The sequence below is a fragment of the Pinus tabuliformis genome, chromosome 4_2, assembly GCF_031772625.1.
Source record: "Pinus tabuliformis cultivar Carrire ecotype Pingquan chromosome 4_2, CPIR1, whole genome shotgun sequence".
In the NCBI taxonomy this organism is placed as follows: domain Eukaryota; kingdom Viridiplantae; phylum Streptophyta; class Pinopsida; order Pinales; family Pinaceae; genus Pinus; species Pinus tabuliformis.
The window spans coordinates 1,060,439,483-1,060,463,402 of NC_142304.1; positions in this window are offsets into that span (position 1 = coordinate 1,060,439,483).

The following is a 23,920-nucleotide window of genomic DNA, read 5'->3' on the forward strand; positions in this document are numbered from 1 at the left end:
AACTCAATAGATAGTACCTTTTTCTTTGTATCTACATGTTGTTTCATACTAGAGAATTAGAGCAAAACAACCTCATCTTCTAAATAGGTTTTCTCGCATATGGGTTTACGAGGGAAAAATTTGTGTCTATTTTGGAACTTGGTGTGTGTATTTATTTTCATTCTATGTTGCTCACATTTTAGCTAATTTATTTTTAAGCACACAAACAATAAATAAAGAATCTAAGTTCTAAAAGGAATTGACATTCACAATAAAGGTTTTAATATTTTATCAGATCTATTGTGATGAATTGATCCAATGGAATGTCCACGACAATTTATTGCTCATATCCACATCTTGCCTAAATGGCTAGTGTCTTCTCTACTTTCATATGTCACGTCGGTTAGTTTAGCATGTTATGGGATTGTATGTTACTTCACATCTGATGGTATTTTCTTAATGTCCATAGTGAGACTTTTATCACTATTCTTTTCATCTTCAAGATGCAACGCCCTCAAATCAAGAAAATCGAATAACAATTAATTAAGAGTTAGGTTCAACAATAATCTCAAATCCAATTTACATTTGAACCCATCATTCATATAAACTAGAATTGAGTTTGCAAATTATGCCATGATCACTAGGTTGTTACTTTCATTAACTTTATCAAAAGGTCCTATTACTAGGAGAAGTATAAAAGAAAAGTAGTACCTAAATAATTACTAGAATGTCTCTTCCAACAAATTATAACTATTTATTAGTCATATATATATTTCCTTACCCTTGTAAATAAGTTTCCAAATTCCTTGTCCATGGGGTCTTGGATAGAGGGTGATGGGGTGATTTGTTAAGGCACTCCTTGATGTGAAGTCACCAGTTCAATCCCCCCCTCCCGGGTGATATATTGGATAATATGAAAATGTAGTCATGTCATGTGTTGGTAATTCTCCAGTTTTAAAAAATTGTTAAAACCATTACACTAAATTATCTCTTAACAAATCTTATATAAAGACATTAATAATTAATCAAATCTCCCATTGTATTAAATTATATCTTAACTAATCTTATATAAAAACATAACATTATTAGTTCAATAAATAAAACACAAAAACATTATCAATTATACCTTAACAAATGTCTCATAAAAACATATAAACCATGCCTTATAAAATGTGGGAAATAAATATTTTACTTAATCATATATCTTTTATATATATATATATATATATAACCAAAACCAAATAATCATTTCATAATATCATAATAATATCATAATTTTTATTAGTATAGTAATATCATAAATTTTAATTTTATATATAATATTTAAAAAATAATTAATCTATTACTTTTTAAATATTATATTACTTTTAAATTATATATATATATATATATATACAAAAAATTAGGGAAAAGCTATAATTTATATTAAACTAGCTACCATTATTATATGAAATACAATTATTTCATAAATGTTATAAACAAATCAAAATAGCCTTCATAAAATAAAATGTATTTCATGTTTAGTGACGGCTACATTACATCCACATCCACCAAGTCTAAATTACATTCACATCCTAGGAAATTTGATCCCATGACCTCCCAATTAACAAGATACTTAGCAACCAAAACTCAACTAACCAAACTATCCTTAACCTAAATATATTAATTATCACTAAATCAACATACATATTATAAATTTAAATATTTTATCTACATTTAAAAACAAACAATTAGATATATATATATATATATATATATATATATATATATATATATATATATATATAATATGTCACTACACATTTTTTAATAAAAAATAACATAGTTGTCACAACCATTATCATTATATTATAAAAACATAATACAATTTCCACGGCTCTTTGACTTGTTTTTACAATTCTAAATAAAGAGTTTGATGATTTTATAAATATTTTGACTGGCAAATCATCTTATAACAAACAATTTACTCATCAAATTCTATCCTTAATATTGACAGTTATTCTGTTTTGTACTTTTGTTTCTTACAGTCTTAAAATTGGAAAGTTAACCAGTCCCAAACTTCATTAAATTTTTAAGATAATAAAGAATTTTAATAAAAAAAAAAAGTTGATGTTTCCATAATACAACAATAACGAGTTTTGATTTTTCTATAACGAGTAGTTTTTTTATAATTAATAATTGAGAATTTGAATATTTAAGTTTAAATTTTCTTTAATTTTTAAGATAATAAAGAATTTTAAATAAAAAAATTGATGTTTCCATAATACAACAATAAAGAGTTTTGATTTTTCTATAACAAGTAGTTTTTTTATAATTAATAATAGAGAATTTAAATATTTAAGTTTAAATTTTCTTTATTACAATTTTGTTTCTCCTTCGATTTATCTATTTTGATTCTAATTAATATTAATAAATTATATTTATTGTTTTTGGGTCATAATTCTAATTAATATTAATAAATTATATTTATTGTTTTTGGGTCGTAATTATGGAATTACCAAAGTATTCAATGTAAAAATTGTAGCCTAAGGGATTCTAATTAGTATTAATAAATTATATTTATTGTTTTTGGGTCGTAATTATGGAATTACCAAAATATTCAATATAAAAATTGTAGCCTAACCAAAAGAGAGGAGAATCTTTAGTTTAAAAGATCTTCATATATACATTTAAAAGCTCCCTAGTTTTTAAGTAAATTGAGCAAATATATTTTTTCTACCATTTTACAAATAGACACTCAGAAATAAAAGATATCTGACTACATAAACAAACCTATTTACACATTCTTTTTCACCCTTATATTTTTATCATTGTAATATTTAATATATCAAAATACATAATATCCAACTATTAATATAAAATTTCAAAATACAATTCAGAATAATAATATCCAACTATAAATTTTTCAATACTCAATTCTTCAATGCTCAAAAGTGTATTAGTGAGAATTCTCCAATTATAAACCAAAAATACAGTGGAAGAAGTATCTACCATAGTAGAATTTTAGGAATAAGGAGAGAAGTGTTATGACGCAATAGTCAAAAAGCAGTCTAATGAAGGAATTCTTTGGTCATGGTGGCTCATGGATGTCCACTACTTGAGGATTGAACTGAGGTCTTATTATTTCGGTTTTGAATTAAAGGATCTATTATGTAATTTAGAACTTTTTACAGCTTTTCCATTAAATTTTGGCTGACTTGCAATTAACTGGTGTAATCCATCCGCACGGAAAAAAGCATATATATTCAAATTGTAGATTTAACAAGATGGCTTTACCTAGACAGTTGTGCTGATTCCCCACACCCCGCAAAGAGGCAGATTTTAAGATGTATGTCCAGAATATATACAAAATATTCTGATGGATATATAAGCATAAGATCATCAGCAATTGATAAAACTGTGTTTAAGACAGCAAGGAGTATATGTGCATACCTGGCTGTGTATGACCTGACATATCTGAGAGAGTAATAAAATACAAACCATATAAAACTGTTGCTTTTTGTTTATATGTCAGGAAGACAGAAATCTTGAATCTGAAAGCAGGAACTTGCTGTTTTAATCTGCATTCTCCATATACCTTGGGGAGAATTTAAGCCTTGTTTGGATAATGCATCAGCTACGCTGTTGTTTGATCTGGCAGTATGAGAGATAGAATAATTCTTCTTGTTGTTCCATAAAGAGGTAATTCTGTCCAGCCATCCAGCAAGATGGATATTTTCGATGTTTTGCTTTGATAGAACAAAATCAGTAATTAACTTTGAGTCTCCATATATATATGTATTTCCTGGATGTCTAGGAAATTGTAAATAGATAGGAGTCCCGCTAAAGCCACGGCCTCAGCTCTATTGTTGGAACCCTGTCCAGCATTCCAATGGATTTCAATAGACTGTTCATCTGTTATCTTGATGAAGACACCACATGCACTCGTCGGCTGTTGTGCTGTTCCATCAAAATATGCACATGGGGGATCTATGGACTTCTTTGTTGAATGGTCACTATCGCCTTCGAGTCTGATGTCTTCTGCTATGTGGTTTTTCCTTTTACAGTTCTTAATTTGTCCAGCCATATCCAGGGTGTTGTATTGGGATATGATAGATGACACAATAGAGGATATGGATTCCATTTTAACATCGAAGAGCCTGCTGTTTCCCCATATAGTCTATATTGTCAATAAAGGAATAGGCCTCCATCCCTTATACATGGAGCTCCAGCTTTTGAAAGCTACAAGAATAGAAGAGAAAAAAACTCGTGTAATCCATCGTTTTTCTATTATATTCTAGGTTCACTGAAGATTATTGATTCCCTTTTCAAGAGTTGTAACGAGACCTGATTGGTGAGGCTTCTAAACAATAATGACAAAAATAAACAAAAATGCATATTATATATACCACTGAAATGATCGAAAAAATAAATGTTGAACATCACATAAAGGGAAAATATGAAAAGAAACATTCATCAGAAAAAATTACTTAACGGTTAAGAATGACAAAAATAAACAAAAATGCATTTTATATATACCACTGAAATGATGGAAAAAAAATGTTGAACGTCATATAAGAGAAAATTTGAAAAGAAACCTGTCATAAAAAATGTAATTAAGTATTAAGAATTTATTGGATGTTTAAATTGTATTTTTAATTGTAAAAATAAATTTAATATGTCGAAAATATTTGAATGAAGTAATATTAATGGAGTTGTCTTTAGTGAGATTTTTTGGATTTTCTGGTGCTTGAATCTAGCTGATTTTTTTGGTGAAATCTTGATTTGTGTTATTTAAACTGGTTTTTTGACTGTATAAATTCTTCTGGAATAAAATTAGACCCAGAAAACCCTAAAAAAGCTTTCAAAAATTCTCACTTAAAACATCTTGAATATTAATAGTTTATAAAATAATATATATATATATATATATATATATAAACTATATTTTAAATAAAATAAAAAAATTAGACTATTTAAATGGTATAAATTAAATAATTTATAATTTTTTTAATTTCTCAATAAATTTTAAATAAAATAAAATTAAAAAATTAAAAACCTTCGAATAATTAACGCGTCAGTTTGATGGGATGAAAGAAATTGTGGAATTTGTTCAAAGACTGGGTTAGGTTGCGTGATATCAATTATCAAAGAAAAACAGAAACGTGGTTGATGGTGAGTGGTCTTCCGCTGGACAAAAAGTTGGCGATTGTGAAAAGAAATATCAGCGTGTTCTCAGTCTACCGCTCTTGGTCATTTTTGAATGTTACATAATCAAGGTTACTCAGCATAGCTTCTTAATAAAATTTGGACAAATGCGAAGTTGTAAAATTCCAAGGCTCTGGACAGTCAGAGAATAAAAAATTTCAAGGTGCCAGTTAAGCGATTCAATGAAAAATAGGACGGATTTTTTTTTTTTAATTTGGTTGCGAGTATTGTCACATCGTTTGGGTTCGAATTTGCAACGATTAGGTTTGGTTTAAATTTGAATTTTTAATGGGATTTGGATAAAGTTTGTCATTAGGTTTGTCTAATTATATATATATTAATTTGAAAATGAAATTATGATAAAATGGTAAGAAATTAACATCAATAAAAAGAAAATGCATAGAAATTAGATTACAAGCTTGAGTTGTGATATGAGGTTATGAGTTTTGATCTATGGACTTGGTTAATGGCTTACAAGCTTGAGTTGTGACATAATGTTATGAGTCTTGATCTATGGACTTGGTTAATGGCCATGAGCTTTGTGAAACTTCAAAATCTTTTTAAAGGTTGCCAAAATTTGAACCTTTGAATTGAAGTTCAATGAACCTGGTGACATAACAATGTGTCCATAAACCCGATCAACCTCGCCATAGAAACCTCCATTATACTATACTAACCTTTTGGACCACCATACAAATCTTCATTACTAAATTGAATATTTTTTTGCAGAATATCCTAACACCAAACCATTTACATTATTGATTTTGGTTGTAAGTTTTTAGTATTAAGAATTTGGTGTATGATTTTTTTTTTTTCAAAATATATTCTTAGAATATTTAAAATTCACAATAGTAATTATGCATTTTATTTACATGTTTCACCTCTGTTTAGAAATGGGCTATGATTACTTTATATCTCAATAATTTTTAGGAGTATATATTTTTTGTAATCAAATAGTGCTTTTAGTGGATTCCAACCACTACCACTATAATCTCTAGGTGTTTACTTATGTCCCTTTCATAGACAAGGGGATTTGAACCTTGAACATCATCACACAACCAAGGATTATTTGAAAATATTTTTCATTTAAACAAAACATTGAATTTTCAGTTAAAAACATGCTATTTTAAATAAAATAATTTTTTATAAATTTAATATTTAAAATTAAACTGAAAAATTGTACAGTCAACAAGTGGGTTCACGGATTCCAACTGCTACCACTATAATTTCTAGGTGCTTACTGATGCCCTTTCCATAGGCACAAGTGAATCGAGGGAATTTGAACCTCAAGTCACTCAGAAATTATTAGAAAATATATTTTATTTAAATAAAACTTTAAATTTTCAATTAAAATGTTATTTTAAATATATATATATATTTTTATAAATTTAATATTTAAAATTAAATTAAAAAATTATGATTTCCACCATCATAATTTTATATATACATTAAAATCCAAAAAATATATATTTTAAATGTTAAAAATATGTACTATTAAATGAATTTATTCTCCCCAAATTTAATAATGTTAACTAATTGGTGGGCTCCAGTATTGTAGCAATAATGCTACAACTCCTGGGGTTTCCTATCTCTAATTTTATCAACCCGGTAGTTCGTACAAACTTGGAAGCGATGGTGCTGTATGCACAAGTACTAGCTCTTGTCGCAGCTGTCACTTGGTCAGCTGGCACAAGTCCGCTAGGGCTCAAGCCAACTTCTATATGTTCTCAGAAGAAGCTTTCTAAATGATGGACGAAGGCTATCTCAAAGGAAATTAATCTATTTTGCAAAAATGAACTGAAAGCCAACCAAAACATGGAAACCCTAGTAAACCCTAATCTGACTAGTTTAACCTCTATGATGCGATAGTGAGAGTGCAAATGTCTAAAAATGATGCCATTACTTCTAGTGATGTGAAATGCATGAACTCAAACTACTTCCATTGAAAAGAACATTGTTTTTGTATTTTTGCTTAAGTGGATGGAGTGATTATGATTTTGTTTCTTATTAGGGTTTGGCTGTGCAGAGGTGGTTCGAAGGAAAGAAAGCTTGGGAAAGATCAGGAGGGCTAGGAGAGGTCCCAGGGGATCCAAAACATCATTCCATAGAAGTCCACAACGTTCAGGTGCTCGGCAACCGAGGTTACAGGATGTCTGCAGGGGATCCTACAGGAAACTCAGGAATTCTAAAGGAAGTCTGCTAACTTCTACAGGGTGTTCTACCGTGGGAGTTTTGGGTGATGGTGAAGTGATGAAGCGGTATGGGTGGATAGGTAAGATGGAGATGGAGCTTGTGATGGCTCAGGGGCAGAGAAATAAGATGGAGAAAGAGTGCACGAAGTTGGTTGGTGGATAGAAGGATGGAAGCAACGAAAGGTTAAGAAAATGGAGCTACGTGGGCAATGGAAGAGTTGGAAGGTAAACAAGTTGAACAGAGGTCAAGTAGGTGGCTTTAGGCATGGTTAAGAAGAAGAAGAAGGAAATGGAATGATACTGAGCAGTGTAAATAAAACAAATTGCTTATGTCTTGCACCAAAAACGAGAATCCATTAACCTGTGCTATTAAACCAATGAACAACAATGTAAATCGTGAAGAAAAGTCGTGCATGAAGTTGGAATGAAGGAGTATGGCTCAAGATCAGAGTGCATGGATGGATCTATAACTAAAATGACTGTGTTGCAGCTTGCATGAAAGTAAAAGACTGCGTTTTTTTGTGGTTGGTACAGACTGCACCCCAATCTCTAAACAGAGATGGCAGTGAAGGCACTATCAACCTTTTCTTGGAGCTCCAATGAGTTACAATCCTCCTATTCTAATCTAAGCAACTGAAAGCGATTTAACCATAAGCTAATCTTACTCAATCTCATTAAAGAAATCAAATCAGCAGACTGTGTTCTTGAAATACATGTCAAAACAAAGAAACAAAGTGCTGAAAAGAAAGACAAATAACACTACAAAGAAGAGGAGGTCTATTGCTCTCAGGTTGGGCCCTAACCTGAGAGCTATAGCTCCCTTAAAAGCTCAGAATTAGATCCAAATCTGCTTGCCTTTATTCATAATCAAGAGTCTAATGTCATGCCAAAACTGGCTTACAAAAACAAACACCGAGCTGTAACTCGTGCTCAGAAATTACAATACTAGTTCAAAAGTTCAAAAAGCTCCTTTCAAAGGCTACGGCCTTCATATTTATACACAATGAAGATCAAGCTGGCTTCCTCCATTCGTGGAACTTGGCTGTCCAACTGAAAGTCAAACTGCTGATCCTGTAGAATCCGTTGGCTGCCTTTAAGCTCGGTGGGGAGAGCTGTTGGAGCTCGGAGTTAAGGTGAAAATCACGAGGAAGGTCATCAAGACTGTGGACAACCTCCCTATGAACCCGCAATGTCACCTTTGTTGTCTCCTTGTCTCCATTTGCGTGGTCTTTTGCTCTCTTTAATGCCAAAAACCTGAAATCATCATGTATTAGCCACATAGATATAATGCCTTCCCTTCTTCCTACAAATAACACGAATATACTAAGAAATGAATGCATAAGTGATAAAAGATGAATGGTTGAGAAAGGTAAATAGGCCAAATGAGCCCAAATTGTACCAAAAATTGGGGCTCATCATCACCCCCCAGCTAAAATATTTGCTCATCCTTGAGCAACTTTGCTCCAGCTCCTTGTCCTTGGCCGAGAACTAGGGCTCGGAGCATGCTCTTCCTTTCCTGTTCTTGGTGGCCCTGCCTCTTCTGCCCCTGGCGGTGACGAGGGTGGCGCTTCTTCCCTCTTTCCTGTTTCCTTGAGCCGGGCTTCGGAAGCCGATTGGCCTATCCTTCGTGTCCAGGCAGTTATTTTTGGGCTTCCCCTCTCGGGGGTGGCCGATGTTTTAGAGGGGGATCTCTCACTGGGTGAAGTAGGGACACCCCCTAAAATGGCTTGGCTGCTGGGTGGAGGCTGCGGCTTGCCCGTTTTTATTCTCTTACTTCTCCTAGCTTCAAAAGGTAGAGGGATCTCCCTCTCTCTCTTCTCCTTTGGCTTTGGAGGTGTACTGAGGGCGGCCAGTGCAGCTGCTGCCTCCTCTTCGAGAATGCCAGCCTTCTCTTTCTTGCGTTTTGCTTTCCCAGGGCTCCCTGTAGAGGGCCCCTTCCTTTCTGATTTCGGGCTTCCTGTAGAAGACCCTGCTTTACCCACTTTCGGGCCTTCTGTAGAAGACCCTTTCTTTACCAATTTTGGGCTTCCTGTAGAAGACCCTGTTCTGACCAATTTCGGGCTTCTTGTAGGAGACCCTTTCTCTGTTTTCGGGCTTCCTGTAGAAGACCCTTTCTCTGTTTTCGGGCTTCCTGTAGAAGCCTGTTTCTGCTTTCCTATAGACACAGGTGTCGCCACCTTGGCTTGCTTTGCTGCATGGGTTTTTCTTTTTGGTTGGGTTGCGGGTGCTGATGAGGTACTTGGGCTGATGTGGACCATTTCAGCTTTGTCCGTTCTGCTCTGCAACCTCTTTTCTCTTGCTGACAAGATGGGTGTGTCACCTTTTTCTTTGTCATCCTTTTTCTCATGCTTCTTCTTTTGTTCTTTCTTCTGCACTGTGGTCGGGGTCTTCTGGCCTGTTTCTTTCTTTTCCGCGGCCACTGCTTCTTTTTCCTCACTGCTGGAGGAACCACTTTCTTCAGCCAGCATCCTTATGTCTCCGTCTCTTGTCAAATTTCTGAATGATTCCCATGAGAGGGGAACCTTATATGAATGAAGCGCATCCTCCACAAGAAGTTTGATCAACCCATGGTGGGCTACCTGATCTGGGATGCCTTCTTTTAGCTTTGTGGCATACTCAATTAGAGACTGTAGCAGGAAATAAGGGATGCTCAGTTTCTGTTCTACAGGAAGATCAATCCGGTGCCTCAATTCAGTGAGCAACCGAAAGTGATACGCGTACACGATGCTAAAACGGCCTTCACAGGTTATATACTTCATGATTTGCAGGCTAACCTCATTCCATGGTGGCAGCAAGCTGGTTCTTCGCACCCCATTTTTGTCCTCCGAGAATTCCTCCTCATGTGGAAAGAATTCTTTCTTGGCCTGCTGGCTCAACTTCCTTTCTTCCTTATCCCATGGCAAACCCATTGGAAGTTCAGTAATTCGACTGATATATTGCAGGGTGAGATTGAGGCTTAGGCCCCTGAAGTTCACTGTGGCCAGTGTCTTGGATTTCGGCCTCAGAGCCTGCAAAAATTCTTCTGCCACTTCATCGTCGTAACCCTGCAACTTGTCACAAAAAGATATCCATTGAACCCGTGTGAAGAGCTCCACTACCTCCTGGTTTTCCCTTAACTTGGTTGAATCAGTGGGTTCTCGTCTAATAAACCCACCCGGCATGATAAAACAGTTTCCTTAACCAGAGGTGGTGATTGTGGAAGAAATTTGGTCTACTGAGACAGAGCGTAGAATTACGCTTCTGTCATGCACATGATCCACAAAACTTATCCCTGAGGAACTTAACACAGTTTAATTACCCTGACATCCTGTAGAATGACAGTATAGGCACAACAGACAACAATTTCACCATTTTTCTATGACCAGACTGTGGACGACGATTCTGCCACCTTTAAAAACCAGTTGCATGAAGGGTTCAGGGTTACCTTTTTAATCTGCCACCTTTTTACGTGAGGCACCCGCCTTCCTGTAGAAACTGCGTTCCTGTAGAAACAGCGTTCCTGTAGGAGCAGCGCGCGATTTTCGGGAAAGACTACAGTTGGTCTGCGCTCTGGGTGTGCTTCACAAGCGTTCTGATAGCCAAAGGCTCGGCGTATCGAACTGCAGAAAGATCAGGATAGCCACTCGAGTTCAAAACGGTGGTGGATAAATGCATGAGTGCAATCTAGCCGATTAGATTTTGAATCGGCGGAATCCGTGGCGCGAGGGGTGAGCTGTCCCCGCCGGACCGTTGGGCGACGTCATCCCATCATTCAACTGCGCGTTCACTTGCTGCCACATCAATTCCCGTAGATCTGCCGCCGCCTCTTCTGTTAAACTCGTTTTTTTTCCCGACGGGATTGCTCTCACGTGCGTGCTGCCCATTCTTTTTGTCATGGCCGCCACCCAAACATCCAACTAGACCATTAACTGGCCGACGTGGCCGGCCAAATGGCCATACGGCCACTCAACCCATTCACCTTTACACTTTGCAATCAATTCAAAGTAAAATTCATGCAATCTGATGGAAGGAAGGGTCGAGACACTTACCTGCGCGACTGCACACGATGTTTCGGTTTTTTGGACGCTGATGAGTGGATTTACCTGCTGCTGGCGAACTTACACAGGCCCGGAGGTCCATGTTTACCAGCTGCCGACGATGGATTGGATGCTTTGGTTGCATGCGCCTGCGTTTCATTGCATATGGCCGGCACTGTGAATGGTATCCACTCTAGCGGGCTTAACTGTTACAGGACTCCCGTGGGATGTCTTGTAACAGTTCTTCCTCCTTGGGTGCATGCTGCACGACGAAGGATCTGGCCTCACGATCACGCTCCCGGAGCTTCTGGATGACTGGGATGGATATGGTATGAGATCTCCAGCGTTTTTTCATTTAAAATTTGCTTTTTCTTGAGAACTCATCGATCTGCTTGCTGGTGCAGGTAACTTTGTTGCATGTCGACAAGGATGGTGGAACAAGATAACAACAATGTGCAAGGGTGACAACAGTGGCTTGCATGCGTCCAAACCGATCCTTAGCCGTTAGATCTCCTCATGAAATGAATTCTGGGCCGTTCTGAGCTTCTACAGGAAGTTTCCTGTAGAAATACAGAGCTTCCTGTAGAAAGTTTGCGCTTCCTGTAGAAAGTCTGCACCTTCCTGTAGAACATCTGCATCTTCCTGTAGAAGATCTGCATCTTCCTGTAGAAGATCTGCATCTTCCTGTAGAAGACTCAGCCGTGATAACATTGCACATACCTTAGAAAAAGAATGAGTATTCTTGGAGGAGGTGCTGGTGAGGTCTCTTGACAGCATGATGAGGACCCTTGGCTTTGAGTTGAGAGGCTTCCTCTCCTCCATAGAACACCTGCAACCTGCATGCAATTTTACATAATGAATCTGCTGACCTTGTTTTTTCTTTTGTTTTTTCCTTTTTTTTTTCTTTTCTCTTTTTTTTTTTGAAAGATAACAGGGGCGCCTCATTGAGGTTTTCACCCTTGCCATCTGCCTTAAGCGCCTCAAAGAGGTTTTCACTTAAGGATCTTTTTCCAATCTTTTTTTTTTTTTTTTGAAAGACAATAGGGGCGCCTCAATGAGATTTCCACCCCTACCACCTGCCTTGGGCGCCTCAGAAAGGTTTTCACCCAAGGATCTTTATTATTATTATTATTATTTTTTAGATTCTTCAGGGTATGCCCAGAGCAGAGGCAGAACCCTTCTCTATGACCAACACTGCCTTCTCCATAGTTTTGATGAACTCTTGTCTTGAGAGAGGCTTCCTGTAGATCTTCAATCGATGCCCATTGACAAGCATGGGGATGGCTTCCTCATCAATGGTCCGAATAAGAACAAATCCATTGTCATGACATTTTTCCACTGAATATGGCCCTAGCCATCTGGTTCTCAGCTTCCCCTTGAAATCTTTGTATCTGGAGTCATACAACAAAGCCCAATCTCCCGGCTGAAATTGCTTGTCATGGAGATGTTGGTCATGCCACACCTTTCTTTGAAGTTGAACCACTTCTGAGTGAAGTAGGGCCTGCATTCGGTGCTCATCCAATCCATTCAGCTGCAATAGCCTTTCTTGTTGTGCATGGCTGAGATCTAGATCCAGCTGAGCTGCCATCCTCAAAGTGTTGTATTCAAACTCAAAGTTTAATATTATGTTTTTACAGTTAATAAGTTACCTAGACACAATGGTCTCGTGCCTAGATTGCACATGTATAAATAAGTGATTTTATCATTAATATGACATTCTTTCATTGTGCTATTTCATTGTGGAGTTTGTTCACACTTGTACAGTGGTATCAGAGCCCTGGTTGAGTTGTTTATAAACTCCATGATTACTGAGTTTGCTTTTATGGTTGAGTTGTTTATAAACTCCATGCTTAGTGAGTTTGTTTTTAAGGAGGCATTGGTTTGAAGTTTATGTAGAGAAGAATGTACAAGTTTCATAAAATGCATTTTGAGGAGTGCATTACTTGCAAAACCCTGCAATAAATATTGTCAAAGGGTTGGAAACAAAGTTAAAAGAAATCAAGATAAAAGTGATTACCCACGAGTAACTCGTATTGTTGGCACAATCGAGAGTGAATAAATAACATTGAATATTATGGAAGCTCTAAAGCATTTTTTTTGAAGTGAATTATTAATTATTTTTAGTGGAATATTTTTCTCCATATTTGGCGTTTGAATGTAATCCACATACTTCAAGGTTCATGAAAGTGAAAGTAAAAAAAAATTACATAATTTTTTGACAAGGATATGTAAAAATTAAATGAATATGGAGACGTTTCCAGAATATGAGACCACAAGTAAGTTGAATACATTTCTTGTATTTTTATATTACTTCGAGAAACAACATCTTTGTGTTGAAGTAGGTAGAGCTAGAAAGGTGAAAATGAACAGAGAAAGAGGTAGAGTAAAAAAGGTGAAAGTGAACAGAGAAACGTGAAAGCTAATAGGAGAAAAAATTGGTGAGTATGAAGTGAATGGAAATTGTATCAAATTGTGATTAAAGAAAATATTTATCATTTCTTTTATCAAATATATTTAAGAGAAAAAAATGGTTAAAGAAAAGTGAAAGGTGAAAATGAACAGAGAAAAAGGTAGAGGCAAAAAAGTGAAAGTGAAGAGAGAAACATGAAAGCTAATAGGAGAAAAAAATTGGTGAGTATGAAGTGAATGGAAATTGTATCAAATTTTGATTAAAGGAAATATCTCTCATTTCTTTTACCAAATATATTTAAGAGAAAAAAAATGGTTAAAGAAAAGTGAAATGAGAAAGTAAAAGTAAAAGTAAAAGTAAAAGTGAAGTCTAAAAATAATTAACTTGGAGTTAAAACTAGTGGAAACATTCTAGGACAAGTTTGTTTTTATTTTGATTTGAATAAGACACAGAGGCAAAAAGGTGAAAGGGGACAGAGAAACATGAAAGCTAATAGGAGAAAAAATTGGTGAGTATGAAGTGAATGGAAATTGTATCAAATTGCGATTAAAGGAAATATTTCTCATTTCTTTTATCAAATATATTTAAGAGAAAAAAGTGGTTAAAGAAAAGTAAAATGATAAAGTAAGAGTAAAAGCGAAGTTTGAAATTAATTAACTTGGTGTTAAAATGGGTGGAAATATTCTAGGACAAGTATGTTTTTATTTTGATTTGAATAAAAAGAGAGATAAAAAATGAGGAATGAACCTAACTCTCAACTGGGTTTTTTTGGAGCTCACCACCAAACCATTAAACCAAATCTTTGTTTAAATTAAAAGGAGAAAGAGATTTATGTTTTCTCTTTTGATCCAAGTGGATCTCCAGAAACCAGTGGCATGAAAAAGGCTCAAAATTCAAAGTGGAAGAAAGTCGATTAACTTGACATCAAATTGAAGTGCTCATCGCCATGATTCCAACGGTGTGAACTGCACTCCAATCCGAGTCCGTATGAAGAAGATAGAAGCAGTGAAAGTTCAGGGTTGACTTACCCATGTGGCAGGCTTAAGGAGGGTGCAATTTGGAAAGAATCTGGCACCGTAATCCGGCCAATTTTCTGGCAAAATTGTGGGTCCATTAATTTGTCTAATATCGCCTAAGGTTCTAGAAAACTTCTAAGTAGGCGGTGGAACCGTTATATATATGGGGTGGGTGACTATGAGCCTGTGACACCCGAAACCACCACAACACAAATGTATTAAAAATGAGGTGAGCACCCATGACCCCGCCACCCCCGGTGCCCACCACATCCATATAAACTATATATGTATTAGGGGGCGGGTTGTCAACCCCGCCTCCCCTCCACGCCACTCATAACGACACAAACGGTTGGCGGAAGTTTAGGGGAGCGGGCCATCGGACCAGCAGACCCGCCTCCCAATTCAAACATTTAACCACTATGCAATAATAAAAGGGAGGGGCAGGATTTGATCCCTCAACCCCTCCTCAACGATTTCCCTTTATTTCCAATGCGCCAAACCGCCTTCACTGGTAGATCCACCCACCAAACCATATATCAACCTTTTTGCACGATGCGCCCAGGGGAGAGCGCGCATGTTTTTCGAGGCATATGATTTGCAGGAGGTGGAACCGTGAGCTGGCCTGTGATAGGGGGCAGAACCTTTCCTAAGCACATTTCCTAGGGGGTCAGTTTTGGTCCAATGTCAAAATTGGGCAAGTTTTATATCGATTTTTCATCTCTTGGAAACAGTAACTCAATGGTGATGCCAATTTCTACAATAGAGCTCTTCATTTTTTGGCCATTTTCCAGATTGGAGGTATAAGACTCCTTTTGTAAATGTTGATTGTACTTCTTCTTTCTCATGCCACTTAGTGAATGACGGCCTCCCCATTAATTGAGTAGGGCCCGGAGACATAGTCCAAATTGGATGAACTCCATTACCAAGTCTCTTGTCTTCTTTCATGCTTTTATATGTTTCTCCTCTTTTCTCACGTGCACATTAAATTTCTATGGTTAAGCTGCAATTTATCCATGTAATTCTTTAATACATCTATAAGCAAAAGATCTTGGATCAAGTGGTATCAGAGCAGGTCTTTGTAGATGTGAATTGCATGTTTATATGCTAACAAGAAACAAGCTCCGAAGAGGCGAAGGGAAGCTAAAGTCTTTTGATCCCAAAGCGAGCGTGCACATCGAAGGAGAAACATGGTAGATGAAGAGGTTCATTATGAAGAGGAGCACAACTACCGCAAAACCTTCTATACAATGGCAGAAAAGGTCGATCAATTGCTTTCAAGGCTGGAGAAAGCAGAAGAGAGAAAATCAAAAGAACAAGGCTTAGTGCATGGAAATGGTGGAGAAGAACCCCCTCCTTCTCCTTCCATCAGTGAAAGTTCTTCTTCCTCTCATCACCATCATCATAGGAATTCAAGGGATGCATCTAACAAACCTTTCTTTAAATTAGATGTCAAAGTTTATTTTCCCATGTATAACAATGAAAGTAATGCAGAAAAGCTTAATAATTGGATTAGGCAAATTGAAATCTACTGCAGGATTCAGTAGATCAAAGAGGACGAGGCAAAGATCCAGTTGGCCTCTCTTCAACTGAGTGGCACCACTCTTGTCTGGTGGGAGAGAAAATTGTGAAGCACTAAGAGCGTGGGTAATTTTCTTTCCTCATAGCCCAGTTTTATTTCTGCATTAAAGAAAAATTTTATCCCTTGGGTTATAAGCAAAAAGCCTTAATGGATTGGCAATACTTAAGGCAAGGTAGAGATCAGGATGTTCAAAGATTTACCGAGGAGTTTAGAAAATAAGCACTTAATTTGGGCATTGCACTTGACTCTCCTGAGGTAGTCACTAAGTATATTGGATCATTACATAGTTACATTAGGAATTCATTATTATTGTTTGAACCGACTACTATTGACTCAGCCAGTGTAAAGGTCATTCATCTTCAGAACAGGGGCAAAAATGAAAGAGATGATCATTCCAAGAAACCACCTTTCAAACCTCCAAATTGCAAACCCAAAGTGAAAGGAAAGGGAAAGGAGAAGAGGATGGCATCAACCAAGAAAGATGAAGGAGAAAGGCCTTATTGCACTCATTGCAAAAAGGAAGGTCATGATGACGATCATTGTTGGAAATTGTACCCAGAAAAGAGACCAAAGAATTATGGAGGAAAAGGCAAGCAGAAGACAGTGGCAACTGTGCAACAAGACCTTGGATCTTATTCCGAAGATGAAGCATTGATCACGGTAGCAGCAACAAAAGGTACTCTTATACCTCATGTTAATTCCGAATCACATGAAAGCACTAGTTCAATAGATGAGTCTCTTCCTAATGAACGAAAGAGAATTGAGTTATTTCATATTAGAGTTGTCATAAATCATACAAAAGTGGAATGATCCAGGTGGCTCCAGAGACACACACAGAACAAAGAGGGCTTATGAAATCTAGAAAATAAAAAATGATAGGAATGATTTCGAACTAAGACCAAAGCATATATCTTGTCATCCTTATCGCGGCAGTGCAAATGGTTCGTCAATCCGAGCTCGTATGAGGGAGAACAAGCCAGTCAAAGTTCTAGTCAAAGTTGCGCTTTGGTATTTTCTCCCTGGGTAGATCATTGGCGGGAGCGGGAGCAAGCGGAAGAATGGAAAACTAAGACGGAGGGTTTCTGCGTGGTTTTTTCGCCATGGACGGGGGCAGAGGAGGGAGCTCCACTCCCTCCTTCAGAGAGGTCGTGGTTAACATGAGCAAGGCCCCTCCAGAATTAGACAGAGGCAAAACGAAGGAAGGACGAAAAAATAGGGAACAGGAAACAGAAAATAACAAGGAGAAGGAGAATGTTGGCACAAAAGACAAAGAGGAAAATGAAAAAAAACAGGGAACAAAAGACAGGAAACAAAAGGGACCATGCAAGCCCAAAGCTGAAGTCACTCCCAGAGTTATCTTAAATAACCCTGAGCTGCAGGCCCACAGGGAGCACATGCAGACTTATGCAATCATATGAAAATTCATGGGACTATGGCCCACCGAAAAGGCTTTACAAACCTGGATCAGATACCACTGGAAGCCTAAATGAAGCATTGAACTTCATCTAGGATCCAAGGGTTTTTTCACTGTGGTGTTTGCAAACATTGAGGACAAAGATAGAGTGTTTGAAGGCGGGCCCTACTTCTATGCAGCAGCAGGGCTCTACATGTGGCCGTGGATGATGAACTTCGTGCCGGAGTGGGAAACCTTTACCTCAGTGCCGGTTTGGGTAAGACTCTATTCACTACCTCTAGATTATTGGCAAATAGAATCACTAACAGCCATAGGAAATAAATTAGAGAGGTATGTTAAAACTTCTGAAGCCACAAAAAGGGGTAAATATGCCTCCTTTGCTAGGATTTGTGTAGAAATGGACCTATCTGGAGCTCTTCCGGACGAGTTCATACTGGAGGTTTTTGATGAGGAATGGGTGCAGACGGTTGACTACGAGCATATTCCATTTAGATGTCGAAAATGTCATGAACACGGGCACCTTCTGAGAGATTGTCCTCTCAGTAAGGCAGAGAACAAAAGCAAACCTAACACAATGAAAGAATCAGATGACTTTCACAAGGTAACTCACAAAGGTAAAAATGGCAAAAAGGGGCCAAAACAACACCAAAGTGGAGACCAAAAAGTGAGGAAAAATCAGTTCCAGGCTCTTGAAGAGGAGGAAGACGCAGTAGTTGAAAATCAAGTTAAGAAGGAGGAAGACGCAGCAATTGAAAATCAAGTTAGGAAGGATGAAGATGATAAACATGAAAATGAAGAAGAACAAGTTCAGGAGCAGGTAAAGGAAAAACAAAAAGAGATAATGATGAGTGAACCAGAGATGGAAATGGATCAGGAGATGACCAGAGCGAGATGGAAATGGAAGATAATGAGTTACAAGAGATTCTCGACAGAGAAAACCTAGATCTAGAAGGGTTCTTGAGTAAGGGTACAACTAATGGAGTAGAATCTCTACCACAAGAAGAATGCAATCAAATAAAGCAACTATTCTTATGGAAAATGCAGACAAAGGGCTTGGGAGAAGATCACAATAGCGAAAGACAGGGTAAGCAGGGAGTGAAAGTGGTAAAATCAACTCCAGTATTAGCTCCAAGAAACCCGGGGAAAAAAAGGGGCAGGAAAAAGCAGAACGAGCTATTAATGGAATGTGGGAAGCTCATGATAGACTCAGGTAAGATGAAAGACCTAACCAGCTACTCCTTTACCAATATGTAATTATGAAGTTTACAACTTGGAACATCAGAGGTCTAGGAAGTAAAAGAAAACAGAGAATGCTGAACAATAGAATGAAACAGGTAGCTCCAGAGATAATTTTTGTCCAAGAAACGAAAAGCTCTGTCCAAAAGATAAGACAAATCCATAGTAAGTGGCTCAGTAGATATGAGTTTATAGAAGTCAAAGCAGAAAATATAGCAGGGGGTATCCTCATCCTATGGAATCCCCAAAAAATAGGTATTATTGATGCGGAAGCAACGAGGAATTATTTATCAGTTGTCATTCAGCCTGTAGGAGACAGGGAGACTTATCTGGTAATGAATGTTTACGGCCCACAAAGGTTAGATGACAAATCAAGTTTATTGAGTCCCTAGTGGACCTTCGAAACATATTTACAAGGATACCGTGGGTTATAGGAGGCGATTTCAACATGATTAGATCTCTTTCGAAGAAAAAAGGGGGCACAAGAGCACTAAACAAAGATTCCTCAGCTTTCCAAAGTTTTTCTGAAAACATGAAGCTGGTGGACATTGAGACAAATAATGGTATTTTCACTTGGAACAATAAAAGAGGAGGGGATTCCCAGGTAGCTTCAAAGCTAGACAGATTCATGATCTCGGAAGAGCTCATGCTGCTAGACAAGGAAATTATAGCAGATATCCTTCCTTTTGGAGGCTCAGATCACTGGCCGATTCAAATGGAGATCAAGGGCATTGGTACCCCAAGAAACAAACAATTTAGGTTTGAAAATATTTGGCTTTCACACCCGGATTTCATCAGCAAAATTGAAAAATGGTGGGTTGAAGACCTACAGATACAGGGATCATCCATGTACCTGTTACACGAGATTAAAACTCATCAAGAAGAAGCTAAAGGAATGGAACCAGAAGAATTTGGAAATATTTTCACAAGTAAAAAAATTGTAGAAATCAAAATCCAAGAGCTTAACCAAGCTCTGATCAAGAATGGCTTTGATAAAGACAAAAATGAACAAGCAGAGAAATATCACCAAGAATGGGAAATGCTGTGTAAGCAAGAAGAATTTTTTTGGAAACAAAAGTCTAGGGTTCTCTGGCTTAAAGCAGGAGAATGAAATACTAGATTTTTCCACAGATCTACCATTGCGAACAGAAATCACAACAAAATCTCTTCGATCAAGAACGAGAATGGCCAAATTCTTCAATCCCATGAGGAGATAGATGCAATTTTAGTAAAGCATTTTTGGGGCATAGCTAAGGAAAATTTTTCAGGAAGAGAACCTTTCATTAAGAACTTAATAAAACATATTCCTAAACTAGTATCCAGAGAGGACAATTGTAATCTCAACAGACCTGTAACTGAAAAGGAGATCAGTGAGATCCTCAAGGAAATGCAAAATGGCAAGGCACCAGGTCCGGATGGATTTAATGTGGATTTCTTCAAAGCCTGCTGGCATATTGTTAAAAGAGATATTGTTGAGATTGTCGAAGACTCCAGGTGGAACAAGACCATTTTGAAAGCTCTCAATACCTCCTTCATTGCGCTTATTCCAAAACAGGATAATGCTCAAGCACCCGAGAGCTATAGGCCCATTGCCTTATGCAATGTGGTTTATAAGATAATTTCCAAGGTTGTGGCTAACAGACTTAAACCCCTGCTGCCCACGCTCATCTCCGGGGAACAAACAGGGTACGTTGAAGGAAGACAAATTCTGGACAACATAATTCAAGCTCACGAGGTGGTTCACTCGTTAAATTGCAACAAAAGAGCAGGCATGATCATGCAACTAGACATAGCGAAAGAATATGACAAAGTAAACTAGATTTACATCAAACAAATGCTCACAGCGTTTGGTTTTTATCATAATTGAGTCAGATGGGTCATGGCCCTTGCGACTTCTTCCAGCTTTTCAATTTTAGTGAATGGATCTCCTTCTAAACTTTTTCTCCCTTCCAGGGGTCTTAGGTAGGGAGATCCTCTTTCGCCTTTTCTCTTCATCCTCATGATGGAAGGGCTGGGGCGGTCCATCAAGCATGCAAGAGTAATGGGAAAAATTCAGGGACTCCAACTTTCGGAGAATGGGCAAGTTCTGACTCATCAATAGTTTATAGATGATACCATGCTACAGGGAATTCCCACAATTAAAGAAGCACTCACTTACAAACAAATTTTAAATGACTTCGTGAAGGCCACAGGTATGGAAGTAAACCGTTCCAAATCAAAAGTCTTTTTCTTTAACACTCATATAGCCATACAGAGAAATGTCTCCAAAATTTTAGGCTTTCAAAGAGAATACCTTCCCTCTAAGTATTTGGGAGTTCTTCTTACAGCCAAACCCCGTCACAAGAGTATATGGGATCCTCTAGTTAGTAAATTGCAAGACAGGGTCAGGAAATGGACATACAGATCTCTAAATTTAGCTGGCAGATTGGTTCTTACTAAAGCAGTTCTCCAAGCGATCCCAATCTTTATGCTATCAGCCCTCCCAGCCCCAATAGGAGTCTTACAACAATTTCGAAATATTCAACGAGATTTTCTCTGGGGCAAAGAGGAAACAAGGAAAAAATGGGCCTTAGTCTCGTGGGAAAAAATCTGCAAACCCAAGAACCAAGGAGGCATGGGTTTGGACGATCCTGAGATTCTCAACAAGGCTCTTGGAGCCAAGCTCTGGTGGAGGTGGGTTAAGGATCCTAAAGCTCAATGGGCAAGCATCCGGAAGGAAAAATATGCCAATGACTGGTCAGCTTCTAAAATCATTCGTATGACAGGAACTAGGAAAGGCTCCCCCATATGGAACAAGGCCTGGGAGAATAGAGAAGTGGTTCAAAAAAACAGTTTCTGGGAAATCAGAGAGGGAGATCTGGCACTTTTCTGGGAGGACAAATGGCAACAAGAACCGAATCTACTGAAGGAATAATTTCTAAGCCTCAAGCATGAGACTGACAATCAAGGTTTAGTAAAAGTGAAAGACTTTTGGGAGAATCCACATAATGCTGGTAAATGGAGAATTTGGAAAAAAATTGAGGGCAGAGGGGATAGGACCCACAACAGTCAAGAAAAGTCCCTTAAAAGAATGTTGGACCAGAGAATAATTTTAGTAGTGGAAGGGCAGGACCAACTGAGATGGGGTAACAACAAAGAGGGCAACTTTAATATTAAGGAAGCTAAAGGTTTTCTCCTTGATCAGGAACCCCAAGCTCCAAACAAAACTTGGCAGAAGCTTTGGAGACACAAAGGTTGGATGAAAATCAAACTCTTCATGTGGTTAGTTCACCACAGGAAGATTTTAACCTGGGACAACCTTAATAAGAGGGGCATTCTGGGACCCTCCAGATGTCATCTCTGTGAGACCCATGAGGAGAATATTGAACATCTTCTCAACAGCTGTATCTACACTGACAAGATTTGGGAGTTTTTTACCAATATTTTCAAGCAGTCTGACAGAGATAAAGAAAGTATTACTAACACTCTCATCAACTGGAGGAATAATTTTTCTATTAATGAAATTCTAAATTCAGCCTGGGATCTCTTGCCGAGTTTCATTATATGGAATGTGTGGAAAGAAAGGAACAAAAGAATATTCAAAGAGGTAAAGACTGCCCCTCTTAGCCTGGTGAAGTTGATAGTAAAACAACTTAAAGAGACAATAGGCACCACTATTAGGAATCTCCCCAAAAATCCTCCCTCAGTTGGAGAGTTTAGAATCCTCCAGTTGTTAGAGCAGGGGCTTATTCCTCAAGATCTAGACAGAGAAGCAAGTATGAGCAATAAGAGGGAGGAATTCTGGCATCCTCCCCCTGAAGACTTTCTAAAGTTCAACATTGATGGAGCTTCCAAAGGAAACCCGGGGGTGGCTGGCTTTGGGGGAGTTCTAAGGGATGATACAGGCAGCATAATCTCCCTCTTCCATGGACACTTAGGTAAAGCCACTAAAAATATGGTTGAACTAATGGCCTTGGAACAATGCTTAGAATTTTTTATTCTAAACAACTATTAAAATGTCATAATAGAAGCAGATTCAGAATAGGTCATAAATGCTGCCAAGAGAATCAGTACTGGTACAGGACCGAAAAAGGTCACTAAACACTGGAGGTTAACTCAGGTTCTACACAGGATCCAAGAACATCTATGGGAACTTCGCACTCTCAGATTCATCCATGTGAGGAGAAAGGCCAACAAATTGGCGGACATTCTTGCAAATCAAGGTGTCAGCTACAAGGACATCGCAATTTTAAGGAAGTGGAACACTATGGAGCAGAGCAATCTGAAAAAACTCTGTCATAACCGGGCGGAGGAGGACAAAGCAAAGTTTAGAAGCAAAAGAAAAGCATCAAACCAGTAAAGGAGCACGGTCAGAGGGCTTCTTTAGGTTAGATTGATATGTTCACGATGAGAGGTACGACAAGGTGTGCGGCAAAGTCAACCAAGTTCTGGATTATGCTAAGTGACCGTCGTCAGAGTTTTGTCAGAGTTATGTCTAGGTTTGCAGCAAAGTCGACCACGATCGAGATTATTCTCCGCGACCAACGCCAAAGGTTCATGACTGTACGCATCAACCACTTTTTCCATTGGTGGAAGGTAATACTGCCTCCAGAGAGGGTTCATAGTATCGCACCGCTTTTAAATCATAAGTGGTTTTATATTATCGGCAACGATGCCACTGAGAGCAGGACACATGGATACAGGCCCGCTTGAATTACCACTTTCCCCACTTCTTATAGACTGAGCACCTTGGACGCGTGATATGCAGCTCAACCATCCAATGGAGTGAGGAAAATCAACGATCGGGATCGATCGTGCGATTTAGTGGGGCTTTTCCATTGGCTGGAGGTAATACCGCCTCCAGAGAGGGTTCATAGTATCGCACGACTTTTAATTCTTAAGTGGTTTTTTG